Below are 17,958 nucleotides of genomic sequence, written 5' to 3'. Positions count from 1 at the left end.
AACTTTGTCAGAAGGAGAGCTCTTTTCAACCTATGTGTGTGTTTCGCCTTAGGAACTTAACCATATTTCTCCCACTTTTAATAACTTATCACTTCGACACTTCAATCGCGTCTGTGGCATCATGTTTCACGGACAGGTTTGGCTTGCCTGGATAACATTACTTTTTTTCCTGATGTTTAATCCGACAACTTCACAAGAGGTAAACCTTATTACGTTCCTTTATCGTCAAATATCCATGCGCCTCAACCTTTGCAAAAAAAAAATTGCAAGTCTCTTGTTTCTCTTTATCTAAAAGCGATGGCCAAACTGTGCAACTAGCTAGCTAGCAACTGCTCGCGACGAATGTTTAAGTACCAAACTAAAAAAAAAGTAAAGAAATGTGCAAAACTAGGTAAAGAGTTAATCTGAAACGCGTCCGTTTTTAAACTCGTGGATACGCGAAGCCCAAATACTTGATCTTGATAAGCTTAAATGATTTTTACTCTGTCTTTTGTTTACACTTTTGCTTCCTGGTTGACAAGATAACAAAGGGAAAGAAACCCCCTGTGAGCTTGTTGGAACACGTATTTATGGGTCGACATACTTATTGGATCAACACTGAAAATGCTTGCAAAAGAGCCTACTTATTTTGATGTATTTTAGATGCAATATATATAGAGACAAGCGGTCCCACATTGGAAAAGAAGTGCTGTCTCATAAGAAACCTTACCTATAGCCTTGAGTGAAATGCAATGAAAAAGGCCTGTAAGCTCGTACGACTTGAATACATGCAAATTTTCCCAGCAGGCAGACAAAGAGTACTCTATGAATTTTTTGGTAGGAGTTTCCTCTGTGACCCAAGAACCGTTAGCCTTTACCACTCCATGTTCAGCTGCAATTTTGCCACCCTAGCTATTCTGAATGTGTTTGTAATATGTGTGCAACAAAAGCCAACGAAAAAAGCCTACTCTTTGTGAGATAAGTGCGACCTTGCGTGTTACGAACCCGGCTTGTTTTAACAGCCTTTAATAATACAACAATAATTGCAAGTTCACCAGCATGTTTCATCTCTAGATTATTTAATCCACGAGTTTGGCCATAGCTATAGGTCTCCTTTGATTATCTATGCATGTGTGGAGGAAGTGCTGCCAAAGGTCTCGGAGAGTTGAAACAAATAACCCACAGAACTCCAATGTAGAAGCGCTACAAAAGAGAACCTTCGACGACTTAATATTTTCTTTTTTACTGGTGAAGTATCCGATGATCTTGAAATAATTTCTGTGCTGAAACCGTGCAAAAACACTGCGTTGTATCTTCTCAATCGAAATTTAAACTAAACAGAACACCCAGTCGGAAATCTGTGCTAATTTTGGCTGTACATGTCAGTCACACCTGATGCCAGAACAAATTAGTGTTGCGCTCAGACACTATGTACTGAGTGCAAGGTCGAGGTCCTTGGAAAAAGTTGTGTTCACATTAGTGCCCATCGAAGATCTTCCTCGGGCAACAAGAGTGAACACAGATCCGTTACCCAAACATCGTCATAGTTGTGTACGTATTTTTGCCGTTTAAACTTGATTAATTATAATGAGTTTGACAAGGACACATGTCTTTCCTTCATTAACTTGTTTGACTGTTACTTTGCCAGGGAAAGAGAGAACTACTTAGGTAAGTATTATCGATTGCTTATGGCTATGAATGAAAGTGATTCGTTGCATTTTACACTTGTACTGTGATGGATTTATACAACCACGCTCAGCATATTAGTTTAAGTTTGAAAGACATTACCAACCAATACTTGCAATCATTTGTAAACGAGTTCAGTGATCGTATCGTCCCTTCCGTTTTTATTTATTTTTTCTCGTTTTTTGTTCCTTTCTGTGAATGAACTTCGATAGAGTTAGCTTTACAGTGTTGAGAAGCAACGTAGTTTAACAAACCAAAATGTTTTCTTATAGGTTCTATGAAAGTTTGGTCATTGTAGTGACCGAATAATGCACTAAATTCTTTTTCTTTTAATTACCTTCTGACTTTATCTCGTCCGGTCGGTAATATAATAAAACCGAAGTGATACGACTACCAGATAAATGCGACATCAGTAAGTGTTGGTTATATATTTTGCACATTGCACTGGCTAATTTTCGTTGGGTTTACATTTCGCAGCTGGTTAATTTCAGGACTGACGCCTAAGGTAAGTGGTACTAATAGATACCCAAAACCAATTATAGAGAGCTGGGTGTTTAATTTATTTTAATTTTTGTTTTTTATTACCGGTATATGAGTTATACATGATGAAAACTCAAATCGCCGGTTATTGTTTGCTGAATACACGCCTTGATATGATGGAAAATCGCGGGGGAACTCCCATGTGAGAAGATCGGGGATGTGGTGGGAGAACTTGTGTTAAACCCTTGAAGGAGACCAACCTGAAAGTGGTTCGAGCTTTATTTTATTATCCCTAAAAGATACCACTTAAAACGGAAATGACAGCTTGTTCTTGTTGTTTCTTCCAGTGCAGCCCTAAAAGATACCTTAAGACGACCAGAAATGATGGCTTTTCGTCTTTACCCCAAAGCGAGACGGCGAACATCCCCCACCTTTTACGTAGTAGACCCCCCCCCCCCCCCCCTTATATCTTAAAGTTCCCTGGTTTGACTCCAGAAAGTTTGCGTAGTGGATTTCCTGCGAAAGAGCCGCGGATTAAAAGTATATCCAAAATAATCGCTTAAATTGGATTTTGAACTTCAAATGTAGAATAAAATTTACGGTGGCTGCATTCTTTTCAATGAAACCGCTTCAATTTAACGTTCTCAGGATACATCAATGGGATATGTTATTCTACCGTAGCAACACATCCTTGGTATTTCTTTGTTTAATCAAAAACTAAATTTTTGTCCTTCCTTTTTATTTAAAACCATTGACTTTTAAGCACGCTTTTTAATTTCTCTATAGCAACCGTCTTCTAAAGCTGTCCCAGTTCATAGCACGCAGACCTACGGGCCATTTGGTGGGAAAAGAGGAATCTCAAGAAAGGTACCTCAGTTTATTGTAAAATCTAAACTGTCTATCTGAACGGCTGGTTCTAAACTGTTGAGTAGACATAGAGATTGATTCGAAGATCACGTATGAAGCTTTTTCTTCATCTACGAGAACTAGGAAGTGTTCTTTATTTCTGAATTTCTTTAGCTAGATATATACAATAACAGCTGTTGAAAGTCGTTAAGCAGTAGATGTCATAGACATTTTGACTGACAGGCTGATCGCCTGGTAGGCTACCTTATCGATACGAACCGGGTAGCTAACTCCTTGGCTGAAGGGTTGGTTGTTGGTCGGTTGGTCAGGAGGCGGTTGGTTGGTCGGTCGGTCAGTCCTTGTGTCAGTCGGTCTGTTCGTTAATTTGCTATTGGCTATTTTAATGACTAAAAACCACGATAAGGGAGGTCTAAAGAAGGTTAAAGTGCACCTAACCCCCAATTTTTTTTTCGCTGAAACGAAACTACTTGTTATTTGAAATACTTCTGCGAAAAATTGTTTGGATTCGGTTAAATCCTCAATTTTCTGTGCCCCGACGAAATCTCGAAAATAGCTCGAAAACACTGCCATTTTGTTTCGCGACCGAGTTTGAGGAGAATGGGTCCGGCGGCTGTTGTGACGTCTACCCAGGAAGGTTAAATATCTCACGTCCTCTCATTTCCTTCAGGACGGTGCAGTACACATTCGAAAAGTGCTCAAAAACGCCTTGAAATGTTTCCTTCCGCCTTTACTCCTCGCAGCTTCAAAAATACAGGTCCAAACAATTCTACGATTTTCAATCGATCGAAGCCAGTGTTTTGGAGGTCATCAAGTCTCGAAAACTGCAACACTTACGTCGCTCTTATAAACATGAAGCATTCCAAAAAGTAAAACACAAACTGGATTTGATAGAACAACCATACCTTGACAAAATACATTCTCGCTAAGGGTAAATGTAAACGGGCTATAAACACGCGTGGGAATCTTGTGTTTAGGTGACGAAATTACCATCCAAAGCAGTCCTTGAGTTTTCTTTACTCCTTTTCGTTTGCCTGCTCCTCCACTTCGTATCTAGCTTTCCATTTCTAATATACAAGCAGCTCGTCCGCAAAGAAGTCTTCCTCGTCGTCGCTTGTTATATTGCAAATTGCTCTCAAATCTCTAAACAATGAGTTCACAGTTGTCGAACGTGCTCGATCGAAGTTTATTTCGGATTCTTCCGAATCGAAACTTAACTCTGACCCCAGTGACGAAAAAGAAATGATTCTGAAACAAAACTTGGCCGTTTTAGTCCCAAAATGTATTGGAACGATTAGTTTTGTTTTCCATTTTCTCGAGCAAATACAGAGAGCTGACTGAGGCGCCATTGTGTCTGGTTCCTGGGTAGACGCAATCTCGTTCCCAGAGTCAACGTGTCTTTGGGTCAGCGCCAAGACACGGAGCTCTGGAATAATCAATTTCCAGACTCCAAGGTTTTAGGAGTTCCGGTTTCACGGCGCATGCGTGCCTTGGTTTAAAACATGGCAATCTCGTTCCCAGAGCCAACGTGTCTTTTAGTTGGCGCTGACCAAAAGACACGTGGGCTCTGGGAACGAATTTTAACCTGTAAATGGTTTTTCATTGAAACTTTTGAGGTCTCTTTGGCCCCTCAATGTGCTTTGAAAATCCAGTATTTAGTTTTTACTCTAGTGCCTTTAATTTAGTTATTTATGATGATGATGATGATAATGATGATGACGTTGTTGTCAGAATGATTTCAGAATCTCAGTCTTGTACTACAATTTCAAAACTGTACAGGGACTAGGTTATAAAGTGTTTGAAGAAGACTTAGTCGTACTTCTTAACCTATGCAGGAACATGACGTGAGCCTGAACCACGCCCACGAAACGAAGCAACCTTAAAGAAGTTCTTTTGAAAATCTCGGCTAATTTACGTCACGATAATCTAAATCATTTTTCTGATGCAAACACTTACTTCATAATGAAGGAACCTCAAATTAAAAGTAATTTTGAAGGTTAGAAAAGTGAGGAATAAGAAAAATGTTTTATAAGTGTACAGCTAATCAAGGATAACCATGACTTAGAAAGATTGAGACTGTTTACAAGATATAACCCCTACCCCCTCCCCAAAGGCCACGTTTTCGGGACGTATCGTCAGCGGAGCAGCTCCTTTTAAACCCTCTCCCATCACTCCCTTAAATCCTGCAGCTTCTGATTAACATCTTTGATTTTTACATGAACTTTGCTAGAGGGACATTGAAATACCAGTGGATCAGCCAGTACGGTAGGTTAAAAGTTACTTATGCTACGAGCTAAGGTAGCTTTCACCAGTCTAGCACATGTATAAATGGGCGAGAATCTCGAAATACACGTGTGTAGATTTGAGAAAGAGCCAAATCTAGAATCTTCAAAAAGTCTAGTGAGCATTTTTTGAAATCCCGACACCAAAACCGCAAGAGTGGCGCATCTCTAAACACGCGAGAACTTACTAGAGAAAAGAAAGTTAATATCGGCGAGAATCTTTTACTCAAGTACTGATCAAATCGACACTCTTCCACAAGTGAAATACACGTGCGCAGATTTGGAGGGCTAAAACTAGCATCTTTGAAATTAAAGTTAGGTAAGCATTGGTTGGAACCCCTGCACCTAAAACGCGAGTGTAACGTATCTCTAAACGCGCGAGAACTCAGCTTACGAAAGAAAAGAAATTTGATATGGGCGAGAATCTCCAACCCAAACACTGTCCAAATCGAAAGACTTCCCTAAGTGAAATACACGTGTGTAGATTTCAGAAAGAGCCAAATCTAGAATCTTCAAAAAGTCTAGTGAGCATTTTTTGAGATCCCGACACCAAAACCGCAAAAGTGGCGCATCTCTAAACACGCGAGAACTTACTAGAGAAAAGAAAGTTAATATCGGCAAGAATCTCTTACTCCAGTACTGATCAAATCGACACTCTTCCACAAGTGAAATACACGTGCGTAGATTTGAGGGAGGGCTAAAAGTAGCATCTTTGAAAAGTTAGGTAAGCAGTGGTTGGAATCCCTACACCTAAAACGCTAGTGTGCCGCATCTCTGAACGCGCGAGAATTTACTAGAGAAACGAAAGTTGATATGGGCAAGAATCTCCAACCCAAGCACTGTCCAAATCGATAGACTTCCACAAGTGAAATACACGTGTGTAGACTTGGGGGAGGGCTAATCTAGCTTCTTCAAAAAGTCTACTGAGTATTTTTTGAGATCTAGACGCCAAAACCGCGAGTGTGGCACATCTCTAAACGCGTGAGAACTTACTGGAGAAAAGAAAGTTAATTATTTGTACTGTACAAATCGATATACTTCCACAAGTGAAATACACGTGTGTAGATTTGCGGGAGGGCTAACAGTAGCATCTTTAAAAAGTTAGATAAGCATTGCTTGGGATCCCTTACAAAAGAAAAGAAACTTGATATTGGCAAGAATCTCCAATCCAAACACTGTCCAAATCGATAGACTTCCACAAGTGAAATACACGTGTGTAGATTTGAGAAAGGGCCAAACCTAGCATCCTCAAAAAGTCCAGTAAGCCTAGTTTTGGATGCCTACACCGAAATCGCGAGTGTGGCGCATCTGTAAACGCGTGAAAACACGCAAGAAAGAAAAAATATAAATGGTCGAGAATCTCCAACCCAAACACTTTCCAAATGGATAGACTTCACTAAGTGAAATATACGTGTGCAGATTTGAGAAAGAGGCAAAGCTAGCATCTTCAAAAAGTCTAGTAAGCATTTTGTGAGATTCCGACAATAAAACCGCGATAGTGGCGCATTTCTAAACGCGCGAGATCTGACTAGAGAAAAGAAAGTTAATATGGGCGAGAATCTCTTACTCAAGTTCTGATCAAATCGATAGACTTCCACAAGTGAAATACACGTGTGTAGATTTGGGAGAGGGCTAAAAGTAGCATCTTTAAAAAGTTAGGTAAACATTGGCTGGGATCCCTGCACCTAAAACGCGAGTGTGACGCATCTCTAAACGCGCGAGAACTTACTAGAGAAAAGGAAGTTGATATGGGCAGGAATCTCCAACCCAAGCACTGTCCAAATCGATAGACTACCACAAGAGAATTACACGTGTGTAGATTTGGGGGAGGGCTAAAAGTAGCATCTTTGAAAAGTTAGGTAAGCATTGGTTGGGAACCCTGCGCCTAAAACGCGATTGTGGTGCATCTTTAAACGCGCGAAAACTTACCAAAGGTAAGAAACTTGATACGGGCGAGAATATCCAATACAAACACTGTGTTAATCGATAGACTTCCACAAGTGAAATACACGTGTGTAGATTTGGGGGAGGGCTAAGAGTAGCATCTTCAAAACGTTAGGTAAGCATTGGCTGGGATCCCTGCACCTAAAACGCGAGTGTGGCTTATCTCTAAACGCGCGAGAACTCTTGCAAGAAAAAAAAGTTGATATGCGCGATAATCTCCAACCCAAACACTGTGCAAATCGATAGACTTCCACAAGTGAAATGCACGTGTGTAGATTTGAGAAAGGGCCAAACCTAGCATCCTCAAAAAGTCTTTTAAGCATAGGTTGAGATACCAACACCGAAATCGCGAGTGTGGCGCATCTCTAAACGCTCGAAAACACGCAAGAAAGAAAAAAATAAAAATGGGCGAGAATCTCCAACCCAAATACTGTCCAAATCGGTAGACTTCCACAAGTGAAATACACGTTTGTACATTTGAAAAAGAGCCAAATCTAGCATCTTCAAAAAGTCCAGTAAGCATTGTTTGAGATCCCGACACCACAACCGCGAGTAAGGCGCATCTCTAAACGCGCGAGAACTTACTAGAGGAAAGAAAGTTTTTATGGGCGAGAATCTCTCACCCAAGCACTGTCCAAATCGATAGACTTCCACAAGTGAATTACACTTGTGTAGATTTGGGGAAGGGCTAAAAGTAGCTCACAACTGCTTTCGTTGTGGATAGCAATAAATTGACTATGCCTCATCTTTATCATAGAGGATCCTAAGCGCGTAAGACTGCCGGAGACGTGAAAAAACTTTATTTAGTTACATCTTTGACTAATTTTTGCCACGTTTACAGCATGCGGTCTTTATTTTTCAGGAGAATTTCAAGAACTCTGAATAGTCAGGTGAGCCAAAACCAACAAATGCACTGGATGTATAACTCCACTGATTTCATTTTTGTTAATTCCCTAAGAGCTAGGCAAGCATTAAATGGGGCCAAAATCCCTGGTTATATAATTCATTGGATGCGATCGTTCATGTGTTAAAATGACGACATATCTTAAGTAACATTTGTCGTTTTTCTGCTAAAAGTTCTATGTACTTATTATTATGAAGATTATTTAGCATGCAATTCAGATGCCAAAACAGCTGTATTAGTCCCGGGTTATGCAATTCCACTGTAGTCAGAAGCATTTGATATGTATTTGATTATAATAATTGAAATTACATTTTCCTCCTCGCAGATTAATAAAAACTACAGATATGGTATCTTATGACAATTAAACGCCCTGGTTTATGTTTAGCCCCCAGGTTTTCCCTCTCCCGTGCACGCTGGAGAATACAACATTTTTCGGAAAACAAGAATTCCAGGAAAGGTAAACCACTTCTTTATCAACAATTTTAAAAACTGTCTGCTTACCGATTGTAAGATGACTTTATGCTCACAGAGTTTTAGTTTCGATTGAGAAGATACATCCAAACGCCTCGTAGCTCGTCAAAAATACTCCACTGTGCGTCTTATTTTCAACTTTCTTTTCGGTGTTTGGAAATGTGGTCAAACACGGTGTTTCGATCATATTTTCGCGCCAAATTGTTTATGTATCCACCTGCACTGTTAAAAGCTCCATCCCCCCTGCCCCCTTCCCTTCCTCCCCCTTTTATAACAGGGATACATACCTGTAAGTCTGCCCGAGACTTTGGTGGCTTTTTAGTTTTCGTTTTCAGAAAATGATGACATCACATGAAAACGCTCTATTGGTCCGAACACGTCACGTGACTGAATATGTCCGAGCTAAAACTAGGGGATATCTGAGTGATGCTCCCCAATTTCCAGATCCCACGTGTTGCGAAAAATATTTAAAGGATGATAAACACAATAGCCCCAATTCAACTTTAAAATTTCCCATGATAATATCCGAGGACAATTATCTCAGTGTATTTTCGCGCCAAATTGTGGCTCTCAGTGGTATGCAAATTAGCTATGAAATGGTATCTAAATAAATGCGCATGTGCCCAGCTGCCTGTGTCCCTGGTTTAATTTTTTTAGCCCCCCGCTAAAACAAGCGCAGGAAGCTACGACATGTTCAAAAAAAGAGGAATTCTAGGAAAGGTAAACCACTTCTTTGTAAGAACATTTAAAACTGCTTGCTTACAAATTTTAAGAGCTCGAGGGTTTTATGCTCAGTGAAGAAATGGCTTTTTTAAAGTGTGGTACAAAAGGGGACTTGCAAGACTTCTGACCATGACTCGTAAGGTTGGCCAAAACCAAAAAATAAACTGGGTGCATAATATTCACTGGTTTTCTAACTCTCTATGAGTTAGAGATATATTAAGCTCAAATCACTGGTGATATAATTGCGGTCACTTGATATGGTTACACGAATATAGTTTAATTAAAAAATATATTTTTTTAGCCCCCAGGTTATACCCCTTACACGCGCAGAGGAGAATACAACATTTTTGGGAAAAGAGGAATTCTACGAAAGGTAAACAACCACTTCTTTCTAAAACAATCTTCAAAACCGCCTGCTTACCAATTGCAAGATGACTTTATGCCCAAAGAAGAAATGGCTTAACCCTTTGAGTACTAAACGTTCGCCAAATAATGCCGTTTTTTACCGTTTAGTCAGGTTTTTTGGCTGCCATGACGCTAAATAAGCCTAAGTTTGGCTAAGATAGCTTTTTTTTACCAAAAGGAGAGATTTTTCGAAGATTACGTACAAAATTGAGCAATATTTCAATTCCGGGCATGCGCATAAGCCAAAATTTGGACTTTGGACTTCTCTGCTGCCCTGAAAAGTCGGATGTTAGCTACGGGCGAAGCCTAGAAATGGAAAAATGGAGAAGACGCGTAAACTTGCCGTAAACAAAGAGAAGTGAATTTTACTCAAAATGACGCGAACATGGTTAATAGCTTTTCTCGCTTTTTGATTGGCTACTTAAAAAAGTCCATAAAATCTCATTGGTTAAAAAGTAGACAGTTTGACTGAGCTGGAATTTGAACTTGAAAGCTTGCAGAAATTAAAAGTTTATCCGTCTGTACTCTTATTGATGATAAAAATGAGCCAAACAGCGCGCGAGAAATTAGACAGTTACTGTAAAAAAAAAAAAAAACCTTTGCGAGGATAGAAAAGTTATTATGCGTGGCTTGTGATGGTTCTTTCGCCAGCTCGCTGATTGGCTATATACAGCTTTCGGAAAAGGCACACAGCACAACAATGGAGGAGAAATGAAGGTGAGTTTTTAAATCTGGTTTCAATTCTCTGAACATCTATGAACCCAGTGTAGGTAGTTTTGTTACCGTCTGTCCCTGCTTTGTAGTTCACGTGGTTCTATGATCATGCTCCAAGCGACAATTGTAACTTTATAAATGTCTATTGAAAGGAGAGGTTTTGCAAGAGTTGTTAAATTTTTCTCTAGAACTGAAAACGTATTTTATCAAGACCTTTTGTCTTTCACAATAGATAGGTAGCCATAGATATATATGATGGTATCTTTTGACAATTAAACGCCATGATTTTATTTTTTTTTTTTAGCCACTACCTTCTCACACTATGCCAGGAGGCTATAATTTTTTTCAAAAAAGAGGAATTTTAAGACAGGTAAGTCACTTCTTTCTTAAAATTAAACTGCATGCTTACTGATCATGTAAGATGACTTTATGGCCAGAGAAGAAATGGCTTAATCAATATGTGTGGTACGCAGGGGACGTTAAAGATAACCGATCTTTTTGAAGTTCTAGTTTCATCAGATAGGAGACCCTCTAAGAACTTGACGTTTTACAACGATTAAGCTTGACAGCTGGGTTCCTCGTTTTGTTACAAAGGACGTTTGAATTTCCCAGTTTTTGCGTTGCGTAAGGTCAAACTCGCGGAGGAGTTAGCGCTCAAGTTTTTGCTAACTGAACAGTTCTCGCAGTAGTAGTATTATTACTTTCAATGTGTCGGAACTCTAGAGTGTTACGTTTTCGTTTTAATTGCAAAACTCAATGATAGATGTTTCTGTTGCTTTACGGCCGTCATGTTGGTGCCCCTCGCAAGGGCACTAACATGGAGTCTCCATGCAAAGCTCTATAAATTTGGGTGAAACACTTCTCCACATAATGCGCGAATGAAAAACCGCACAGACCTAACTCATGGTGAGGTTGTTTGTATATCAATCATCCATCATATCCCAGATTCTTGATTTAATTTCTTGAATGGTTAACACGATCTTTAGTTTTGATTGCGTGACAGTGTAAACCAGCAAAAAGATTTCTGACCATAAATCGTAAGGTAGTCCAAAACCAACAAATAGGCTCCTGAGTGTATAGATATAATTTCGCTGATTTTACACGAGTAAGGTATAAATTAAGCCCAATTGAATTACCTGTGATGATTTACTGAATGTGGTCGCTTGAAATGCTTGCACGAATAGAGAGGTGGGGTGTGGGGCTGGACGCCATTTCTCAGAGGTCTGCTCAGAATTTTGAAGAGTGGAGCAGAAAGTGCCATGCTAACCACATTTTGGCACGCACCAGCAATTATAATTGTAATTATAATTCTAGGAAACTTCATTTCCCAAGCAGATGTTTAACAAAACCTACAGATTTGGTATTTTATATGACAACTAACCATCATGATTTTATTTTAACTAGCCACCAGACTTTGTTCAAGAGGACTTTCATCTCTTAGGAAGTTACGATCCAGCTTTAAGGAAAAGAGGAAATTCACGAAAGGTACACCATTTCCTTTTTAAAATTAAACTGCCTTTTTACTGATTGTAAGATCACTTTATGTTCAAGACTGGGAAATGGTTAATTCAAAGGACGTTTCTAGTTACAAACAAAGCAGAGACTTAAGAGTCTCGTACTTTCTTCATAACTTACGAATTAACTGTGCAAAGTTTAATTTTGAGAGGACCGTGCTGATCGTGCCAGACAAAAATACTTACATCCGAAGACGAGACGTGTATGTAACTTTTATTTTAAGAATGTATGGTATTTTTAAGTGAAAATGACCCGCATATTTTCCTCTCGTGCGCGATAAAATGTATAGATAGTGTAAGATCGTTCCTTAACATGTCCCCCTGATTGGCTACTTACAGATTTGTTGTTTACTTATTTCAATTTCATTTACATTAGAGAAAAGGCAAAAAGCACAAAAAAGGAGGTCGAAAAAACGTGAGTTTGTCATCTGGTTTCAATTTTTGAACATCTATAGACCTACGTATACTGCAGTTTTGTTGCCGTTTGTAACTGCTAACAGGTCTAAGTATGATAAGAAATTTCGCTTTTTCATCATTGAGAAGCTGGGAGTTTGTCGTGGTTCAACCATAAGCGAATGTCGCTTATGCAACTTTGTATGGCAGTTATAGCACCTTGCAATTGATGACTTAACAACTCATCTGGCCTGAAGGAGAGATATAATTGTGAATCATTCGCATAATAGTGAGAATCTGGAGGTGTCGTTCAATGACGATCCAGCCAAAAAAATATGCTTGAAGTTCCATGCAGTGAGACACTCGCAACACATGGAGGAAGAGCATTCTGTTATCCGGCCTCGAAGCACTGGAACAATCTACCGAGTAGCATATCCAGTCTTGACCCTCTTACAAGCTTTAAGTACTATCTTAAAACATATGTTTTTAAGCAGACTTTTAATTTGTTATAATTTGCTATTGTTCACCTTGTGGTTTTATCAATCTTAATTACTTGTATACTTTATTTCTTTTTAATCATTTTATATAATTGTAAAGTGCATTTGATCATGTACGTCTTGGAAAATTGCGCTATAAAAGTGTCAATTATTATTATTATAATTATTATTATTATAATTATTATTATTATAATTATTATTATTATTATTATTATTATTATTATTATTATTATCATTATTATAATTATGATCGCTCCTTAACCAGCTTCCTGATTGGCTACTTACGGATTTGTTGTTTACTTGTTTCAATTTCATTTACATTAGAGAAAAGGCAAAAAACACAGAAAAGGAGGTCAAAAGAACGTGAGTTTGTCATCTGGTTTCAATATTCTGAACATCTATAGACCTACGTATACTGCAGATTTGCTGCCGGAGTTGTTTTTAAAATGTTTCTCCAGAACTAACTGGCTAAACACCGAAGTTTATTGTTATCTAGTTTTTTCTTTTCACAATATATATAGGTAACCACAACCATTCAGCCAATGACGACAAACCATCCGGTAACAACCAGCCAACCGACGATAACCTCCCAAGACAAGGTGAGCACCAAACAAAATGGACCGAAACAAATGTGCAGTGTTTATGGCTCTGATGTCCTTGCTATAAAGATCGAGTTATGTACTAAAGTTCTTGCTTAGCTCACGGTTACCCATCAGCGAGTGAGATAAGTATCTACATCGATAAAATGTTTTGTGCGAAATTGTATTTTAAGTTTCTGTAGTCCACATGGTCCACTCAGTGCGTATAGTTTAAATCGTATACAAGTATTTCGAAAGCTACATGTTCAACTTTTTTTGTCTGCAGTTCTCTCCGGCAATATCAAACGGTCAGATTCTCAGCGATGGATCATGCGTTTACGATTGTTTTGCACCAACTAACATTTTAATGTTAGTTGGTGAAATGCGGTGTCCGATTGTAAGACATTTTATCAGCGCTTCCCTTGCGAATTAAGAGCAACCAGAAAAATCGTTAGGTCGCTTGAATACCTATTTAGTCATTTTTCAAAGCTAGTAATCAAGCTTCCTTTATTAATTAACAGCCAACTACAAAGATGCCAGTACCGGTCATACCCGGGGGAGGGGGTACTCCCAGAAAAGTTGGGTGGGGGTGTACGGCCCACTTCCCAAAACCCTTACCCTATTTATGACCAAAATCTGCTACTCTATTTATGACCTAGCCAAAAATTCTATACCCTATTTATGACCTTTGTAGCTGGAACAGTCGCCCTAAACATAAGTTATGAAGGGCTTTTGTTGACGGTTTTATTGATAATGATGAAAAAGTAGCTTCTTCTAAGAAACATACCCAATTCAAGACTAGAGTGCTAAAACCATACCCCATTTATAACCAAAATGGCCAAAATCGATACCCTATTAATGACCAAAACGTCTGAAAAACCATACCCTTTAGGGCCGCACATACCTATATAGCCCATATAAAGGAATTCCCCCCCCCCCCCCCGGGGCGGTCATAGCACTATCCAAGTTGGTAAGTTCTTCATTCTCAGTATGAGTTAGAGTTTTCTTGCTTTACTTTTCACGAATGGCCTCGCTCGCGATGTTCAGTTTACTGGCCCTTGATGAGTCAGACGAGACTAACTGGAGTTCTTAATAGCAATTTTTTTCAACAAGAGAGGATAAAGAGAACCTATCCTTCAACATCTCCTGTTTTGCTTGACACAAAAAGGTCTGAGTCACGGAAATAGAAAAGGCGATAGTAAAAGGCGGAAAATTTAAGAGAGAAAAATAAAACTGTAAAATGGGATGCCTCAGCCAATGAATTCGACAATTTTGAAGTCGAAAATTTAATTTTGTTGCGGTTTACTACTTGAAAGCCCTAAAACATGACACCACATTACCCAATCAAAACGCGTCATATGTCTGAGTCATGCGGTTGAACGCTCATCAGCGTCACGTGAGTAAATAAACAAATAAATTATGATGTTACATGCGGTAGATATGAAGGCTTTTGTGTCGTTGATACAAAATGAAAGAAAAGAATTTATTTTCTGTACAGCAGCCTAAAGCTCACAGGATGGACTCTGCGCCAGGCATTTACTCCTCAGTTTTAGGACAGAGGGGATTTTTAAGAAAGGTATTTTAACCGTTTGTAAAGATTAAAACACATGTAAAAAGTACTGAACATTACTTAGCACGGGGTAAATTTCCTGATAAACCTACTGTAATAACAAATCCGCCAAACAAGTTAGTGGAATAGGAATTTTCTCCATAGTATATATAATTCTGCACATAACTGAGCAATTATTCCACTAGCCTGCACTGGATGTGAGATGGTAGACAGCCAACGAAGCGCGTAGCGCCGAGTTCAATACATTCATCTCATATCCAACATGCGCAAGTGGAATAAATAGGGAGCTTACGAATCGACGACTTTCGGACGACGGCGCCGTTGGGTCACCTTATAGTCTCGCGTCGTCGTCCTGTAGAAATTTGAATTTACGATTCGCAGTAAAGACGACGACGTTTATGCGCGACCGGCAAATTTTTATTGTCTCAGGAGCTCGAGAAAAAAATACTCAAGACAGACCAACAAAATGTGCTAGCATGGCAGAAAAGAAAGCGCAGCTGTACGTCGAGAAAAATTTGGGTTCTAAAAGATTAGGCTGGCTATAAGACCACTCAAAACAACAGAGGAAAAAATCGCCTAGCTCTCTAGTTGAGCTATTTAGTCTTTGTTTCTAACTGTCGACACGAATGCTAAAACCTTTTAGTCCTTTCAAATTCATTGTACACCAAAAAATGTCTTATATTTCAGTGAAGCGTGATTAAAATGAAAGATTTTTCATACAGCAATTTGCTTTTCATTCACACCGTGTCGTGCTTTGACCGCTTTCAGTGTTGGTTGAACTCATAGTGTTCGCCATGGCACTGTAGAAGGTCGTTTCTTGAACGAAAACAGGCAAATAAAATTAAAATCAAACATCAAGGACATGCCCCTAATGTGATACTTAAATTATCTGGCAAAAATACCCGAAGTATCGAGGGAAAACTTTGAAAACTAACCTCACGGCCTCCTGTTTCCAAGACGCCGGCAAATCGCTCTCACCAACGTCGTCGACTTTGGCGCGAAGCTGGGAAGTGCTCAGAAACGCATGCGCAGTGAGCATGTCACGCAATCTAACGGCGGCGTCGTGCAAAAGTCGTCGATTCGTAAGCTCCCTATTGTTTTATTCACGACGCCGCCAAAATATAGAAAACTTAAACGAAATAAAAATGAAAATGCACCCAACATTTTACGCACGCTTACCATATTTGTAGAGCATAATATAATTCCATAACGCAGTTTAAGGAAGCTTCTTTGAAATTTACATTATTAATTGAGCACAACTTTCAATACTGGAACTAACTTGTAATGGAAGCTCATGCGGGAATATCAAAAAAGAGATTAATGTCATTTGCATTAGTGAAAAGCCTCCGCGCATTAGCCTCAGTTAATTAGCTGTTTATAGTCACAAAGATATTCACAAAGATAACATCCTGTTTCATGTTTGTCCGTAAACTGGCGCACATTGAAATGGTATCCATTGTAAGAAACGCTTTTAGTTCCCCTTGGCCAAATTACAACATGCAGTATATTTTCATGTTCCTGTAAATACCCCGGTTCTTTTTTAATGCTACTACTCTAATAACTGTTTTACTTTGTTACCAGTCCACGGCAACCAACACCGAGCCGAGACAAGCCACACCAGGCTCCCAGGTGATTATCTCCTCAAGACAGTTTGATTATTTTAATTTCTTCAAAATAGCCTAGGACGTGCTATACAGGTTAATAATGATTTTTCGCCGTGTCTGACATCAATCTAGCCCAGCGTTTTCAAGGAGATAGAACTAAGTTATAACTTGCTTTGCCTCGGCCAGAAGGAACTTGAGTTTTACTGGATGCGCTCTTTTTTAAATAGTCCATCTTTGGCCATCTGTGCTTTTTGGTCTTTCACGGCAACGTGAAGTAATGAAAAGAACATTAATATTGTGAGATATATTACATACATACTAGTACAAAAAATTGTATTACACCAGATCTAGTGTGGAATAGTTTTTTAGGCCTTCTTAAGCAGTTCAGTTTTTCCTGGCAGATTGGGTTCTCAGACAAGATGCCAGGCCATTTCAAGATACCTGTTGGTAAAGGGGGAATCTCTAGAAAGGTCAGTTTTAAACCGCAGTGTTAGGAAGGTCAGTTTTAGAGCAGTGTTGTGTGTTGTTTCCGTTTTCTTGTTTGTCGATATCATAATAATATAATGGTAATAGTGCTAACTGATAAACTACTCGAGGCGTATGGCGGAACGGACCGACAAGCGGGGTGGCTGGCTGTTTCGTTGTCTTATCCCTGTTATTATTTTTACATTAAAACGAAGTAAAAACCCACAAAAACAAGGCAACGTACCGTTATTGTTACGCTTATGTTGTTTTAAAATAGTCGCGCTGTTCAGATTAATATATAGTGATTTTACGAAGAGCCCGGCCTAACATCAATCTAGACCAGCGTTTTGAGGGAGATGGAACTAAGTTATAACTTGCTTTGTGTCGACCAGACGGAACTCGAGTTTTTACTGGATCTCCTTTTTCTTATGTCATCGAAAGTATCTCTTTATTTTTTGTTTCGACACTTATAACTGTCGATCGACGGTTATAAGTGTCGATCGACAGTTATAAGAGGCGATCGACAGTTATTAAGTGTCGATCGACAGTTATAAGTGTCGATCGCCTCTTAAAACTGTCGATCGACACTTAATGAGTGTCGATCGACACTTATAACTATCGATCGACACTTCATAACTGTCGATCGCCTCTTATAACTGTCGATCGACAGTTAAAAGTGTCGATCGACAGTTATAAAAGGCGATCGACAGTTATTAAGTGTCGATCGACAGTTATAAGTGTCGATCGACAGTTATTAAATGTCGATCGACAGTTATAAGTGTCGATCGACAGTTATTAAGTGTTGAAACAAAAAATAAAGAGATACTTTCGATGACCCTTCTAAGCCACCGTAGCTTCGTGATTTCAAGGTACCGCTTTCGCATG

General features: G+C 39.2%; 3 long non-coding RNA genes across 3 annotated transcripts; all 3 read left to right on the top strand.

Moving 5' to 3' along the window:
• Positions 1 to 1,625: 1,625 nt before the first annotated feature.
• LOC149096873 (uncharacterized) lies at positions 1,626 to 3,096 on the top strand. Its single transcript, XR_016204072.1, has 3 exons — positions 1,626 to 1,647; positions 2,143 to 2,170; positions 2,932 to 3,096. It is a non-coding gene; the product is annotated as an uncharacterized LOC149096873 (long non-coding RNA).
• A 6,536-nt stretch (positions 3,097 to 9,632) lies between these two features.
• Positions 9,633 to 11,138, top strand: LOC149096872 (uncharacterized). The gene is made up of 3 exons (XR_016204098.1): positions 9,633 to 9,706; positions 10,390 to 10,455; positions 10,757 to 11,138. It is a non-coding gene; the product is annotated as an uncharacterized LOC149096872 (long non-coding RNA).
• Positions 11,139 to 13,186: 2,048 nt separating this feature from the next.
• On the top strand, positions 13,187 to 17,102 carry LOC110066264 (uncharacterized). The gene is made up of 5 exons (XR_016204236.1): positions 13,187 to 13,219; positions 13,378 to 13,455; positions 14,933 to 15,010; positions 16,586 to 16,633; positions 17,010 to 17,102. It is a non-coding gene; the product is annotated as an uncharacterized LOC110066264 (long non-coding RNA).
• The last annotated feature ends 856 nt before the right edge of the window (positions 17,103 to 17,958 follow it).

This window comes from Orbicella faveolata, unplaced genomic scaffold, assembly GCF_042242905.1.
Source record: "Orbicella faveolata isolate gen_17 unplaced genomic scaffold, um_ofav_v1 contig_47, whole genome shotgun sequence".
NCBI classification, from domain to species: domain Eukaryota; kingdom Metazoa; phylum Cnidaria; class Anthozoa; order Scleractinia; family Merulinidae; genus Orbicella; species Orbicella faveolata.
The sequence above is the reverse complement of the archived record's forward strand: the minus strand, read 5'-3'. Positions and strand labels throughout refer to the sequence as shown.